Source organism: Jatropha curcas, chromosome 7 (genome assembly GCF_041381405.1).
Source record: "Jatropha curcas cultivar XTBG-Jc1 chromosome 7, XTBG_Jcur_1.0, whole genome shotgun sequence".
Taxonomy (NCBI): domain Eukaryota; kingdom Viridiplantae; phylum Streptophyta; class Magnoliopsida; order Malpighiales; family Euphorbiaceae; genus Jatropha; species Jatropha curcas.
The window spans coordinates 11,319,222-11,335,746 of NC_143157.1; positions in this window are offsets into that span (position 1 = coordinate 11,319,222).

Below are 16,525 nucleotides of genomic sequence, written 5' to 3' on the forward strand. Positions count from 1 at the left end.
CACCTCCTTGTGAATCATGTCGTGAAAGATGGTCGTTGCCATTCTTTGATAGGTTGCCCCGGCATTTTTGAGCCCGAAGGGCATGACCCTATAGCAGTAGGTTCCCCATTCCGTGATGAATGCCGTCTTCTCTTTGTCTGGCAAATGCATCATTATTTGATTGTACCCGACAGCAAGATCGGTCAAAGAGACCATCTCGTGTCCAGCCATTCGATCCACCAGTAAGTCAATATGTGGCAGGGGAAAATCATCCTTCGGGCAAGCTTTATTCAAATCCCTGTAATCCACACACATTCGCACCTTTCCATCCTTCTTAGGAACCGGCACTATGTTCGCTAACCATGTCGGGTAGGCAATAGGTTCTATGAACTTGTTCTCCAGCTGCTTGGCAACTTCCTCCTTGATTTTCAAGGACCATTCTGTTTTTAGCCTTCTTAGCTTCTGTTTCACTGGCTTAGCCTCTGGATACACTGGAATCTTGTGCACCACTATTGCTGGGTCAATTCCAGTGATGTCACTTGCTTTCCACATGAAGCAATCAGCAAATTTCTTCAAACATTCACTGACCTGTTCCCTGTTCAGGCAATCAGATGCAATGTATGTATATTCATTTTCTTCCTTGCCAATTACTATCTTTTCCTTTTCATTTTTTATTTCATTTATTTGATTGTTTTTGCTTGGAAATGCTTGGAAAGATAGACACGCAGGGTAATCAAGAATTTGCAAGCCTTTATTAATTATGACGGAATCGTCTTCAAAGAATACATCAAATTTGAAATTTGGATCTTCTAGATCCGACACAGATGACTCGGAACTGGAACTAGACTCCGACTCGGTTTCAGACTCGGGGTCAGACTCGGACTCAGTACAGGACTTTATTACAGACTCTGGTCCTAGGCTTGACTCGGGAGGGGTTTTGTCAGCAGTGCGCTCCTCCTCGGTGTACCAGTTGTCAAGAGGTCCTTTGCTCGGCTTGATTAGGCTGCACAAGTCTTGATTCCCATCACTTCCGGTGATAACTGCAACCTCATCAAAGAGATTAGGCTGCATGAAGTCTTCTGTCTCCAGCTCGGTTACTACGTCGGGCTTGTTGCCCCAAACATCCGAGAATATTTCTATTCCAGGCAGCATCTTCTTAACAGTTGGGCAGCAAAAGGGCTCCCGGAAGCCACAGTAAGAAACTGCTTCTCCAGGTTTGCAGAAGTAGCTGTTCAGAGTCAATAGGTAAGGCCGCATATGTATACTTTTCTTCCTTCCTCTTCGGGTTTTCTCAGCACGCTCTTCGTCAGTGGGCTCATAACCCAGTCCGAAGGTTCCCTCATTCACTGGACACTCCCAGGCTTGCAGTTTGGGGTATGTTTTCCCGGATCTGGCCATAACCATTCCTGGCAGATAGGACATCTTAAGCATTAAGGGCACTATGCAGTTTATTTGCACCGTCCCGAAATCAAAGAGAATTCGAGAGTTTGCAGTCTTTCCTTCTATGAACTGCACAGTATCATATTGAAATCCCGAGAGGGGTAGGTTGGCGGTCTCAGGGTTGACCTCAAAGAGAGGCTGGCCCTTTGGCTTTTTGAGCTGGCTGTAGTCATCCCCCTGAATGGTGATAACTTTGTCCTCATATGGAAACTTGACCTTTTGGTGCAAGGACGAGGGTATTGCCTTAGTGTGGTGTATCCATGGCCGGCCCAGAAGTAGGTTGAAGCTGGTCGGCACATCAATTACCTGGAAGGGGACTTCCATCACAGCCGGCCCAACTGTTAGCTTCAGCGTGGCAACCCCCAATACTTCCCTCCGGGTGCTGTCATAGGCCTTCACTATCTGGTCCGAGGGAGTGAAGTCAGTTTCTTCCAACCCTAGACAGCTGGCTACTCTCAGTGGGCAGACGTTCAGCGCCGACCCATTATCAATGAGAACCATGGGCACGGTTTTGTCTCGAGTCTGAACAGTGACATAAAGAGCATTGTTATGACTGCCTCCCTCCTTGGGCAAATCGTCATCAGAGAAACCGATGCTTCGTGTTTTAGATGATTGGGTGAGGGTGGATACTAGCACTTCAGGGCTAACTTCCACAGGCGTCTGGAGTTGACTCAAAGCCTTGCAAAGAGCTTGGCGATGAGGAAAGGATGATGCCAAAAGTTCCCAGATTGACACCCTAGCTTGTGTCTTTTTTAATTGTGACAGCACCGGGTCCTCCTTTGGCTCCTCTGCCCTCTGGTAGGGTTTATTTTGGATTTTGTCCAAAACTAAAGGTTCATATTGTCTCCCGCTCCTAGTAATGGCATCGACCTCTTCACTTAGGTCATTCAAATCCAAGACACAGATGTTATTCATTTCCAAAAATAACTCGAAAGGATCGATTAATTTCTGGTCAGAATCAATAGCATTTACCCCGTGATTTGGTAAGGGATTAGTGCTAATGTTTGGTTTACTTCTTGGGATGATTGACCCATTGTCTACCAGGTCTTGTATGCGGTTCTTGAGCGTCCAACATGCTTCAGTCTTGTGCCCGTATCCCTGATGATACTCGCAGTATTCATCCGCCTTATAGTTTCTCGGTAGTGGATCGGGAGGTGGTCTTGCTTCTAAAGGCTTGATATAGTTGGCTTTGACAGCCTCTCGGAAAACCAAAAGGATTGGCATTCCAAGGTCAGTGTATGGTCTTCTCGATTGATTACCATTCCTCATATTCCCCACTCGTAAAGGGTTGGTGGGAGTGATGCTTGCCACTTCGTGGACCTTGCCTGGCTGGCTAGGTTTCTTGTACTTAGAGGTCCCTGAGTCGTCTTTCAGTTGCCCCATTTGGATCAGATCCTCTACCTTTGTGGCAGTGGCAATGAGCGACTGGAAAGTTGGCAGGTACTGGGTTTGTAATCGTTGTTGGTAGACAGGCTGCAAGTTCTTTATTATTATGTCCACCTGCTCTTGTTCAGAAGGCCGGTTAATCATTTGGGCGGCTTTGGCCCTCCACCTCGTAAGGAACGAGGAAAAGGGTTCATTATTTTTCTGCTTGGTGGTCTCTAACTCTCTTCGAGTAACATCCACCTCCATATTGTAGTGGTACTGTGAATTGAATGCATTACAGATATCCTCCCAGGTCTTCATCTTAGACCGATCAAGGCTAACAAACCATCTTAATGCAGCACCAGTAAGAGATTGTTGGAACAACTGAGCAAGGAGCTCACTGCTCAATCCGAATGGGTTTAAGGCACCCACATACATTTTCAAATGTGTTTTAGGACAAGTGGTTCCATCAAACTTGTCCATGTTGGGCATCTTGAACTTAGTTGGCAACCTGGCTTCAGGGAACAAGGACAAGGAGTCCATGTCCACCACTTCCTTGTGGGTTTTGAGAGCAGTGATGGACCTCTCTAGGAGCTCTAGTTTCTCTCTCATTCTCTGAGCTTCCAGCTCAGAGGCAGTTTTAGAAGGCATCTCATCCAGGTTTAGGGCAGGGTTTGTAGGTTCAGCAGCAGGACCCTGGTTGGAGGCAGCAGGTCCACTTCCCCCAGCGGAAGCCCCATTTCCATTACCATTCCCATTACCCAGTTCAGCTATCAAGGCGGTCCTTTGGGCAGCTAGTGCCTCATTCATTCTGGCCTCCATTCTGGCCTCCATTCTAGCCTCTAGTTGTTCAATGAGGGTTTGGATATCAGCAAGTGATGCCATTGGTGCAGATAAGGTTGTTGGAGTTGTAGGCGAAGCTGGTGTAGCTGGTGAAGCTGGTGAAGCTGGTGATAGCACTGTAGGTGTGTCTGGCACTTGGGTAGGCACTCGGATTGTGGGCACCTGTAAGGGTAAGGGTAGCTGGATTAGGTACAGTGGTCGGTGTATCAGGTAGCTGATGTGAGGTGAATTGACTCTCTTGTCCAACTGTGCATGACTGAAAGTAAAAGGGTGTTTTTCTGCTCCCTTTGTGTTTATCCCATGCCTATGATATGTCGTGAATGCGCATAACAACACGCCATAAACCATTTAATGAATATGATTCACATCATTGGGTGCATACAGTCCTAAAGGGTAGGTTCTATAGGCTATGACTCAAAATAGAGAATCGGCTTATAAAGGGACCCTTGAGCCTTGAGCATGGATATACCTAACCACATGTGAAACAAAGAGTTTCGCGTGGGTCCAACGGTACGCATACTCATGGGCCATCCCCAAAAGGATTGGGGGTGGTTTGCGGCAACAGGGAGGACGCTTTGGCTGTCCGTCGACATAATCAAAGAGACCTGCCGATCAGCGCTACTTGCTATCCAGACTCAGAAGTTTGAACAGAGAGAGAAGAAATTCATTTGAAATTCGTTTTTTATGCAATGGAGAAAAAGATTGTCAATCGTGCAAATAGATCAACAAATTCAAATGTCTTAATCAAATTTGTCACTTAAGTTCAAAATTCCTCTCATCGAGTATTCTTAAAGAAAGAACACTCGATTTATGTCAAGGTACCCTGCAAAACAAAGCATAGTAAAGTAATGCCCTAAAGTAATGCCCTAAAGAAGGGCATGTTAGTTTATTCAACAATTGTAGTCCACTATTATGCAAAAAGATTACATAAAGTCCCCAGCAGAGTCGCCAAACTGTAGACCCCTACCCCGAATATCATAGCATATGAATGCATGTAACTAAGGGTAGAAATGTACGTGAATGTATGAGTCGCCACCTTGTTTAATTATTTTAGGGTAAACTAGGAAAAACCCTAAGTGACTTCAATTTTAATTAACCTAATTACTAGATTAATTAACCCAATGTTTAAGGCATGGTCTACGAACCCGAGATGGATCCCGAGACTATGTCATGCTGATGAACTAACCGATGAATGAATGCTTTGCAAGGTGAATGATGGATTAATGAAATGTTTGAGTGATTTCGACTTGCCACCCGGGGTGAAATCCTGAATGTGCCTACGTACTTCCGTTTGAATGGAAGATCAAAGTCAACGTAGTTCGATAGGCCTTCTTTGAAGGGCTTTGAATGGGTATGCTTAATGCATGAGTGTGTGTATGCTTTGTGCATTTTTTGTTTAGGCATTTTGCCAAAGAGTTTGATTTTTAGGCATTTGATGCCAAAAAGTGTTGATTTTAATGACTTTAAGCCAAAAAGATTGATTTAGGCAATTGTTGCCAGAAATGATTAATTTTTAGGCGATTGTCGCAAAAATGATTGATTTTAAGGCTTTTAGCCGAAAAGAGTGATTTAGGCAATTGATTGCCAAAATGAAGTTGGTTGGGCGATTGTCGCCAAAATGATTGATTTTTCGGTTTTAAAACCCAAAGATTGATTGAGTTTTAAGGCATTTTGCCAAAACTTTGATTTAACTGTAGGCAATTTGTTGCCAAAACATGATTGATTAATGCTTTTAGCCACAATTATTGATTAATTGGACTTAAACTAAAAATTATTCGAAATAAAGGCAATCATACCATAGCCATTGAATGACTAGATATTTTAAGCCAATATTGTCGGATTTAAACTTTAATACCACGATTATTAATTAACCGGGTATTTAGCTTAATCATATTTTAATTGAGGCAATTTACATGCCTATATGATGGTATGAATGCATTTATGCAGTTGTAGAATTTTTAGGAGTAGAAAAGAAGCATGCATGAAGTGCTAAAATTAAATAGGTAAAGTTTGACTTACGTACCTGATTTAATCGTCGACCGCTTCTTAACTCCAGGTTAAGCTCCTCGTTAAGGGAATTAATTTTAGTTTAATTTTAAGTGACCAAGTATCACAAAAATAAAGTAAAACTAAAATTAAAAATGCAAGAAAGCAGTAAAGAATTGCAAAAAGCGTAGGGAGAAGGAGCGTCCGTCAACACAGACTGAGTGTCTCAAAACGGAGCCCCAGAGCCGTCTTTTATAGAGGAAAAACGCACCCCGGGCGCGCCTGCCCGCCCTCGAGGGCGGGCATGCGCGCCTGGGCTGGGCGGGCGTGCCCGCCTGGTCTGGGCGGGCGTGCCCGCCCATTCTGGGTGGGCGTGCCCGCCCATGCTGGGCGGGCATGTCCGCCCAGGTTGGGCGGGCGGGTGCGCCCGTCCTTGAGGGTGGGCATGCCCACCCCCGCGGGCGGACATGCGTGCCTTTTTTTCTTTCCGGAGGCTTTTTCGGGAGTCCCGGACTTCCAAAAAAATATTCCGAGACCAGTTTCGTGATCTTCGTAATTTTTCGGACATTTCAAGTACCATATTGGCACACTTCCGGTGAACTTTTTGAATGACCTCTAGTCCGACCGGGCTGTTTGCAGTCCGAAAGAATTGGCTCTTTGAGCCTCAAAATTTAGGTATTCACAGAGCTCGGGTCGTCACTGCAGGCTTCAGAGATTACGCTGCAGGATTGCGCCGCACGCAGCCTCGTTTCCCGCCCGCTATGCGATATGCATTGATGGAGCGGTGGAACGATTGCACGCACACCTTCGTGTTCGGGTTCGGCGAGATGACTCTCAAGGGGCAGCACGCCCGCCCCCTCTGGGGCGGGCACGCCCGCCCTCAAGGGCCAGGCACGCCCGCCACCAAGGGGCAGGCACGCCCGCCTCCCTGAGGCGGGCACGCCCGCCCCCCTGAGGCGGGCGTGCCCGCCCTCGGGTCTCCTTTTTTGCCTATAAATAGTGGCCCCGGGCCTTCTGTTTTCCTCACTCAGTCTGTGTTGACGGACGCTCCTTCTCCCTTACGCTCCTTGCGATTCTTTACTGCTTTTCTACATTTTTATTTAGCTTTATTATTTTTCTTGCTTTGTTATTTGGTCATTTAAAATCAAATTAATTAATATTCCCTTAACGAGGAGCTTAACCTGGAGTTAAGAAGTGGCCGTCGATTAAATCAGGTACATGAACTAAACTCTGCCTATTTAATTTTAGCATTTCATACATTCTTCTCTTCTACTCCTAATAATTCTATAACTGCATAAATGCATTCATGACATCTTTAGGCAAATAAATTGCCTCAAATAAATAGGTTTAGGCTAAATGCCCGGTTAATAAATAATCGTGGTATTAAAGCCTAAATCCGACAATATTGGCTTAAAATACCTAGTTAATTAATAGCTATGGTATAATCGCCTTTATTTCGAACAAATCTGGCTTAAGTCCAATTAATCAATAATTGTGGCTAAAAAGCTTTAATTCAAACACGTTTTTATTGGCAATAAAATTGCCTACATTACAATCCAGTTAGTCAATTTTTGGCAAACACATTGCCTATAAAATAGATTAACTACTTTCAGCGACAAATCGCTTAAATCAATCTTTTGGCAAAATACCTTAAATTAATCAACTAATTTTGGCTAAAAGCCTTAAATCAATCATTTTGGCGACAATCGCCTAGATAATCATCTTTTGGCAAACAGATTGCCTAAATCAACCTTCTTTGGCTAAAAGCCTTTAAATTAATCAAACTTTTGGCTAAAAGCCTTAAAATCAAGCATTTTGGCGACAATCGCCTAAATCACATAAATCTTTTGGCAACAATTTGCCTAAATCATTCTTTTTGGCTAAAAGCCTTAAATCAACAATTTTGGCATCAAATGCCTAAAAATCAATTTTCAGGCAAAATGCCTAAACAAAATGCACAAAGAATACACACACCCATGCATAAAGCATTCCCTTCAAAGCCCTTCAAAGAAGGCTTATCGAACTATGTTGACTTTGATCTTCCATTCAAACGGAAGTACGTAGGCACGTTAGGGATTTAACCCCGAGCGGCAAGTCGAAATCACATAAACATTTTATTTGGTCCAATTATTTCATTTTACCCTGCAAAGCATTCATCCATAGGTTAGTTCATCAGCATGACATAGTCTCGGGATCCACCTCGGGTTCGTAGACCATGCCTTAACATTGGGTTAATTAATCTAATAATTAGGTTAATTAAAAATTGGAGTCACTTAGGGTTTTTTCCTAGTTTACCCTAAAATAATTAAACAAGGTGGCGACTCATACATTCACGTGCATTTCTGTCCTTTATCATATGCATCATATGCATATGATATTTGGGGGAGGGGTTCACAACATCTGCTTGAAAATGAGAACCATTATCTGTAACTATGTGATGGGGAACACCATAGCGACAGAAAATGTTCTGTTCAATGAATCTAGCCACATGTTTGGCGGTTAAGGTTTTGTAAGATTGAGCCTCAATCCATCTAGAGAAGTAGTCAACTGCAACCAATATATACTGATGGCCATTCGATGCTGCTGGTGAGATTTTGCCGATGACGTTTATACCCCATGTAGAAAAAGGCCAAGAAGGAGTTGTCGGGTAGAGTTCAACAGCAGGTAAATGACTTTTATTGTCATGATATTGGCAAGCTTTGCAATGACGCACATACTGAACACAGTCACCTTCCATCTGCATCCAGAAATATCCTTGCCTCATGATTTTTCATGCTAGGCTCATGCCGCTTAGGTGAGTACCGCAGACTCCTTCATGCACCTTCCTCATTATGTCTTCTCCTTCTTTCTTGCTCACGCATCTTAGCAACATCCCATCCCAAGTTCTTCTATAGAGTTCACCATCAGCTAGAACATAATTCAAAGCCATTTTTCTGAGAACTGCGCGGTCTTCTTTTGTCGCATCATCAGAAAAAGTACCGTCTTTCATATATCTCAGAATATCCATAAACCATGGTTCTTCCTCCGACTCTACCTGGTTCACAAAATGTTCTTTATAGCACGGGATATTGGCTGTGGTAATGATAAATGGCTTCTTCGGAACCTTACTCAAATCCTGCCAAGCCGATGCTAAGTTTGCCAAGGCATCTGGAATTCTGTTATAGGTTCTTCCTATGTGAGTGAAAGTGATCTTATCGAATAGTGCTGCCTTTTTCAACAAGTACTCGACATAGGGTTTCAGCCTTTCTTCCTCTACCTTCCATCTCTCGTTAGCATGTTCAATAACCAATAAGGAATCTCCTATTACCTCGACCTCCTTAGCACCGGATGCAAGTAGAGCTTCCGTTCCCATGATGCATGCTTCATACTCCGCCATGTTATTAGTGACCGGGAGCAACAGTCTCTTGCACATCGTGGTAACCTCGCCATTATGTGCTTCAATTACAATACCAGCTCCGGCTCCGTTTCTGTTGGCTGATCCATCAAAATACAATCTCCAAGCCCCTGTTTCGATACATAGTAAGTGCTCATCTGGAAATCCCAATTCCCAAGGTTCATCACTTGCAATTGGATTTTCTGCCAGGAATTCTGCTACAGCTCGACCTTTGACCATTTTCTTCGTTATAAACTCTGCATCCACTCTAGACATTTGAATTAACCACTTAGACAACCGTCCCTCTAAAGTAGGCGTTCTTTGCAAGTACTTCAAAGGATCAATCTTGGAGACAAAAGTGACCTTGAAGGAATCAAAGTAAGGACTCAACTTCTTTATTGACCATACTACTGCCATACATGTTTTCTCCACCAAGTTATACTTCTCCTCTATAGGCAGTAGTTTCTTGCTAATGTAGTAAATTGCCTTTTCTACTCCAACTCCTGCATCTTCTACAGACAGATACAAGATCAGGGGTTCTCCTGGTCTTGGTGAACTAAGCACCGGTGGATTCATTAAGTATTTCTTTATGTGGTCAAAGGCCTTCTGGCAGTCCTCGTTCCACTTGACTAGCTAATTCTTCTTCAGTAGCTTGAAAATTAGAGCACAAGTGATGGATAACCTCGAAATGAACCTGCTAATGTACTGAATTTTACCCAGGAAGCTTCTTACCTGACGTTCTGTTCTAGGCAGTTCCATGTCCTGAATGGCTTTTATTTTGTCGGGGTCAACCTCAATCCCGTTAGGTCCTACAACGAAACCTAACAACTTCCCCTTCGTTACTCCGAATACGCACTTCTTGGGATTGAGTCTCAAGTTATACTGCTTGACCCGTGCGAAGAACTTTTCTAACATCTCTACATGTTCTTCCTGTATTTTTGTCATGATCACCATGTCGTCCACATACACTTCTAGCCCTTTATGGATCATATCATGAAATAACGTTGTAGCCATTCTCTGGTATGTTGCCCGGCGTTCTTCAGTCCAAACGGCATTACTTTATACAAAACGTTCCAAAGTCCGTGGTGAAGGCCGTCTTGTGCTTGTCCACTAAGGCCATGAGTATTTGGTTGTATCCGGAGAATCCGTCCATGATAGAATAACATCCCATCCCAGCAGCACTGTCAATCAAAACATCTATGTGCGGAAGTGGAAAGTAATCTTTAGGTGAGGCTTTATTCAAGTCCCTGTAATCAACACAGACCCTTATCCTCCCATCTTTCTTCAATACTGGGACTATATTCGCTAACCATTCCGGATAGTGAACTACTTCTAAGAATCCTGCATCCAACTGCTTCTGGACTTCAGCTTTGATCTTATCCTACCACTCTGGTCTGACCCTTCTCCTTTTCTGCTTTAATGGCTTAACACTCGGATCAGTAGGAATGAAGTGCTCTGCTATTGATCTGTCGATCCCTAGCATGTTTGCATAGCTCCAGGCAAATACCTCTGAATTTCTTTTGATACATTCTTGAAGATCCTGTCTGAGCTCAGGTTTAAAGTCTGATCCGATTTCGATTATTTTAGGATCTTCAGTGGTGCTTAAATTAAATGCAAAATGATGCAATGCATTTATGTCAAATATGCGTGTGGTGTAATCAATGCCATGAACATGACAATCAGGAAAACAAGAAAACAAGTAGTCAAAGTTCACTTCCATTGATTGAAATAAAAGAGGAAAACCATCCATATTGTTCTCGAAACAAGCATCAGAAAAACAAAATACAGGATTAATTGCCTGTTCAATACATTCGTTACAAGTATCCCTTATTGCCTGGATTACTTCATCGGCATCTGCAACTTCTTCTCCTTCCTCCGGGGTGGCTTCTATCTTCTCTTCGGCTAGCTTCATCTTCAATACCTTCCTCTCTGCCTCTTCGGCATCTTCAGCAGCTAGAACCGACTGGAGGATCCGTGCCTTGGCCTTCTGCTCTTGCACTAGCTTGGAAGCTTCATCCCCAATCCCCAGAAAGTCTTCAAACTCAGATATCCGCTTTGACCGCTCAGATTCGGTGTTTGCTTCCGTCATACACATCATAAACTCAGTTCCACCCACCAGCTGCTCCAAGGAAGGTTCGGGCGACTTGACTAGCCTCTCCTCATAATCAGTCATGAATATCTCCAAGCCGGGGTAGGTCTTCCCCCTACTCTGAAATTCTCCTTCGGCTTGTGGAACAAAGAAGATATGATTCACATTCGACCCTCTGATTGGAGACCGAACCTCATATTTTTCTTTCTTTCTATTTTTAGAGTAGCCCAATCCGCGCTTGTCTTGCTGTCCCAATGCGGATGAGAGAGGCTCAAACCTTCCTTGCAGCTCCCGGCCTAAACCTTTGCCGTACTGCCAATTCATCTTCTTCATCATCTTCCTTGAGAAAGGACTCATTCTATTCACTGCACTTTTGCTCTTGGGGGTGGGCGCATCAATCACTGCCACCTGAAAACCCGATAACGATACCGCCAGCTCTAAGCCTTCCACTATTGCTACACTCAGATCCTCTTGCGCGTTGACTGTCACCACATCTGTACCCCACGAAATTTTTACTTTTCTGTGCAGAGTGGACGGAACTGCACCTCAAGGGTGGAGCTAGGGTCTTCCTAACAAAAGAGCATAGTTGGCTAAAATGTCAAGCACAACCACATCTACCTAGCTTTCCACGGCTCCTGAGGATATCTTCGCTTTAAAAGTCCCTTTTGCATTCCGCATGGTGTTATCATAAGCTTTGACCACCATATTTGATGACTCAAGCTCTGATTCTTCGATTTTAAACTTAGACAGCATCTTCAGCGGACATACGCACAGTGCTGATCCGTTATCCACCATCACATTTCGAGTATCTCGTCCATTGACGGCGATCTGAATGTACAACGGCTTACAGTGGTTTCTTCCTTCTGGTGGGAGGTCTGAGTCAAAGAAAGTGACTTTGCCTATTCTTCGCTGTAGCACATTGATCATATCAACACTTTGGATCCTAGCTAGCACTCTGACAAAAGTCATGGCCTCAAGTAAAGCTTCTCTATGCTCCTTAGATGCGATCAGCAAGTCCCATATCGAAATATCTGCTCTTGTCCTTTGCAATTGACTCAGTACCGAACTGGCGGTCACCCTACTAGGTGCCTTATTCTGACTGCTTTCTCCAACCTCAATAGCCTTCTTCTGTCCTTTCACTATCTCTTCCTCTTTCTTTTTCTCTTTCGTCTCCTCTACGCCTTTCTCCGTCACTTTCTTCTTCGTTCCATCAACAGTAATTTCTTTCCCCTTAGCCTGCATACTGCTCTCGGGATTGTATACTCTCCCACTCCGGGTTAAGCTCTGAACACCTACCTCATTCACTTCCTCTTCACTGCTGTAGTACCACTGTTCTTCTTGGTCGGCTAAGCTCTTTTGAATGGCAAGCTGGAGTTGCTCATCCTCATCTTCCAGCAGATCACCTACCTTCACCGTGATGCTTTTCCCGATTTCAATCTTCACTGGCACCTTCTCTTCCTCATCGCTACTACAGTCATCCTATATGTTCAACATGGCGCACATTCGCTGTTCCCATTCTGCTTCTGCCAATACCACTTCTTCTGGTAATCCATTCCCGATCGCATTGACCGATCCACCCGACTGAGACTTACGGGATGGATAGTTGTACTGATATTGGGGAAGCGGATTGTTCTTGGTACTTGGCTTGCTCTTGTCTGAAGGTTTAGTAATCTTCCCACTGTCAATCAAATCCTGAATATCGTGCCTCAATTTGAAACATTCATCAGTTGAATGCCCTTTGCACTGATGATAATCACAATTTCTGTCCATATATCTCCCTCGCACGGGTCTAGTCGGGTCGACTGGCAGCTTCGACAACACTCCATTCTTGATGCATGACCTTAGTACTGTGCTCAAGGGTCTTCCTAAATCAGTGAACTCTCTTCTGGTTCTCTCATTAACTGCCCCCACTATGGCATTACTGTTCCCCGACTGGTTCTGATTACTACCTCCGGCACCTCTGTCGCCATAAGAAGTCCGGTAGTTGCCAAATCCTCTATTCTTCTTCTTTTCTTCCTTGTATAACTCCTCAATGTTCAAACCAGCACTTTGAACCAAGGCAAAATCAGTGAGAGGCTGAGTTAACATCCTTTCCTTAAAGAAGGGCAATAGGCTCCTACTGAAGATTCTGATCAGCTCTTTGTCTTTTGGCCTTGTCTGAACTCTATACAACTTAGTTCTCCATCTCCTGTAGTAGTTGGAAAAGCTCTCATCCTTCCCCTGTCTTAAACTTTCCAAGTTACGCAAGCCGAACTCGTCATTCTCATCGGTCTTGAAGTGCTTAAGGAAAGCGGTCTGCAGCTTGATACAATTCTTCTGAACCTCCTCATCTAGACCATCATACCACCTCCGATAGTCTTTATGTAGTGTTTGAGGGAATGCACGCAAAACATCTTCCTCGTTGTACCGGTTCATCTGAGAGACTCGGAGAAATTCGGACAGGTGGGAACGAGGATCATTGTCCCCTTCAAATATGGTATGCTTGAAAGTCTTAAATGAGGCAGAACTGGTTGGGTACAAAACATACTCGGTTATGTGAAAGTTGGTGACCGGGTCTTTTTCCTTTACTGCAGCCATTTTGTCAAATCTTTCTCTCAGCTCGGCAAGTTGCTTGAGCACATCATTCTCGACAGGGGTAGTATTTCCCATGGAGGTCTGATTATCTGACACAGGATCTGGAGTTTGCCTCTCTTCAACCACAGGTTGGCTGCTAGAAGGGGGAGTAGCTTGGTTTTGGGCCCTATCTTAGGCGAGAGCTGCTGCCACAATCTGAGCGATGGTCCTTATCTGAGCTTGTGAAAATCCGGGCTCACCCCCTATATCATCTGCCATTTCTACTGAATCTGAGTCGGGTTCTGAATCCGATGAACTTGAATAGCTCACTGAACTAACCGGAACAAACTCGGGGATTAGGGATGTTCTGACTAGACGCTGACCAAGGTGTCGATTCCAAGTTCTCGAAGCAGTTTCCCATGAAGGATCAATTCTGACAAAAAAATTTCTGAGTTAAAGAGGGTCCTGCATGTATGCATGCGAAAATGAAAGCACATAGGATGAGAAATGCATTTCTAATGTGCTAAAGTCAGCATGGAAATAAGATCTCGATTTCAACAACTGGACCAAAAATTCGGTGTGAATAATATGACAATAACTTATCTTGTATTTAAACATTTCGAGCATATCTGTCGCCGACCGTTCCTTTTGGATTTACGATCAACTATTTTCTCTCAAATCCCTAACTTTTGCCTCGGAATGAAAGAATTTTCGAGCGGGATTTTATTATTTTGTTATCTTTTATTTCATTGTGTATTTTTTTGTATCCTTACTTTTTTCCTTGGAACATATGGTCCCAAGTAGGATTTTCATTTCATTTTGTTACAAATTTTATAATCTCTCGCTTATTTTCAGATAATGCGAGAAATGTAAAAATACAAAGGAATCGCAACCCCCTTATATCTCCCTTTTCTTTTGGGTATTGATTCACTGTAAGTGATTGCATAATATTATTCAAAACGAATTTGAAATCCAGTCTCAAAATCAAGGCCGAATGTCCATACCGGACATTAGCCCTTATTAATGCATGGTTGAAAAGGAAAATGTTACATGATGTATGAATGTCACAACATATGTACAGTTTATAACTGTGAATACTCAAATTTTGACCTTGCTACAGTTTATACCGGACATTAGCCTCTTGGGCGGCACCTGCCGCCCCACCGATTGGGCGGCACCTGCCGCCCAGCCTCTTGGGCGGCAGCTGCTGCCGAGCCAGGCGGCACCTGCCGCCCTGGACCCGAAAATGGCCTATAAATAGACCATTTTCAGCCTATTTTTGACACCCCTGTCTGTGTTGACGGACGAATCCTTCTCCCTCTCACGCTCCTTGCGTTTTCTTTACCGCTTTTTGCATTTAATTTAATTTTTATTGCATTTTTATTGTGATATTTGGACATTAAAATTAAACAAATTAAAATTAATTAATATTTCCTAAGCGAGGAGCTTAATCTGGAGTTAAGAAGCGGTCGTCGATTAAATCAGGTATATAAACAAAACTCTGCCTATTTAATTTTAGCACTTCATGCATATTTCTCTTCTACTCTTAATAATTCTACAATTGCATAAATGCATTCACGTCATCATTTAGACAAATAAACTGTCTTAATTAAACACGATTAAGCTTAAATGTCCGGTTAATTAATAACTGTGGTATTAAAGCCTTAAATCCGATAATATTGGTTAAAAGAGCCTAGTTAATTAATAACTACGGTTCAATTGCCTTATTTCGAACAAATCCGGCTTAAGTCCAATTAATCAATAACTGTGGCTAAAAGCCTTAATCAATCACGTCTCGACAATAAATTGTGATTAAGCTCGAACGCCCGATTAATTGATAATCGTGGCATTAAAGCCTAAATCGCACATTTTGGCAAACTAATTGCCTAAAACAACACATTTTGGCCAAAGGCCTTAAAATCAACCATTTTAGCGACAAATCGCTTAAATTAATCAATCTTTTGGCTAAAGGCCTTAAAATCAACCATTTTGGCGACAATCGCCTAAATCGCACATTTTGGCAACAATTGCCTAAATCAAATCATTTTGGCTAAAAGCCATTAAAATCAACATTTTTGGCAAAATGCCTAAACAAAATGCACAAAGCATATACAGACTCATGCACAAAGCATACACATAAAATGCACAAAGCATACACACACTCATGCACAAAGCATACACACAAAATGCACAAAGCATATATACACTCATGCACAAAGCATACACACTCATGCACAAAGCATATACACACTCATGCACAAAGCATACACACTCATGCATTAAGCATACCCCTTCAAAGCCCTTCAAAGAAGGCCTATCGAACTACGTTGACTTTGATCTTCCATTCAAACGGGAGTACGTAGGCACGTTCGGGATTTAACCCCGAGCGGCAAGTCGAAATCACTCAAACATTTCATTAATCCATCATTCACCTTGCAAAGCATTCATCCATCGGTTAGTTCGTCAGCATGACATAGTCTCGGGATCCACCTCGGGTTCGTAGATTGTGCCTTAATCATTGGGATAATTAATCTAGTAACTAGGTTAATTAAAAATGGAGTCACTTAGGGTTTTTTCCTAGTTTACCCTAAAATAATTAAACAAGGTGGCGACTCACACACATCACGTGTATTTCTTCTCATTCATCATATGCATCACATGCCTATGACATTTGGGGAAGGGGTTCACAGTTTGGCGACTTCACTGGGGAAAATTAATTATGTAATCTTTTTGCATAAAAGTGGACTACAATTGCTGTGTAAACTAACCTGCCCTTCTTTAGGGTATTATTTTGTTGTGCCTTGTTTTGCAGGATATCATAGCACGAATCGAGTGTTCTTTCTTTAAGAATACTTGATCAGGAAATTTGGACTTAATCGTAAAGCGTGATTAAAACA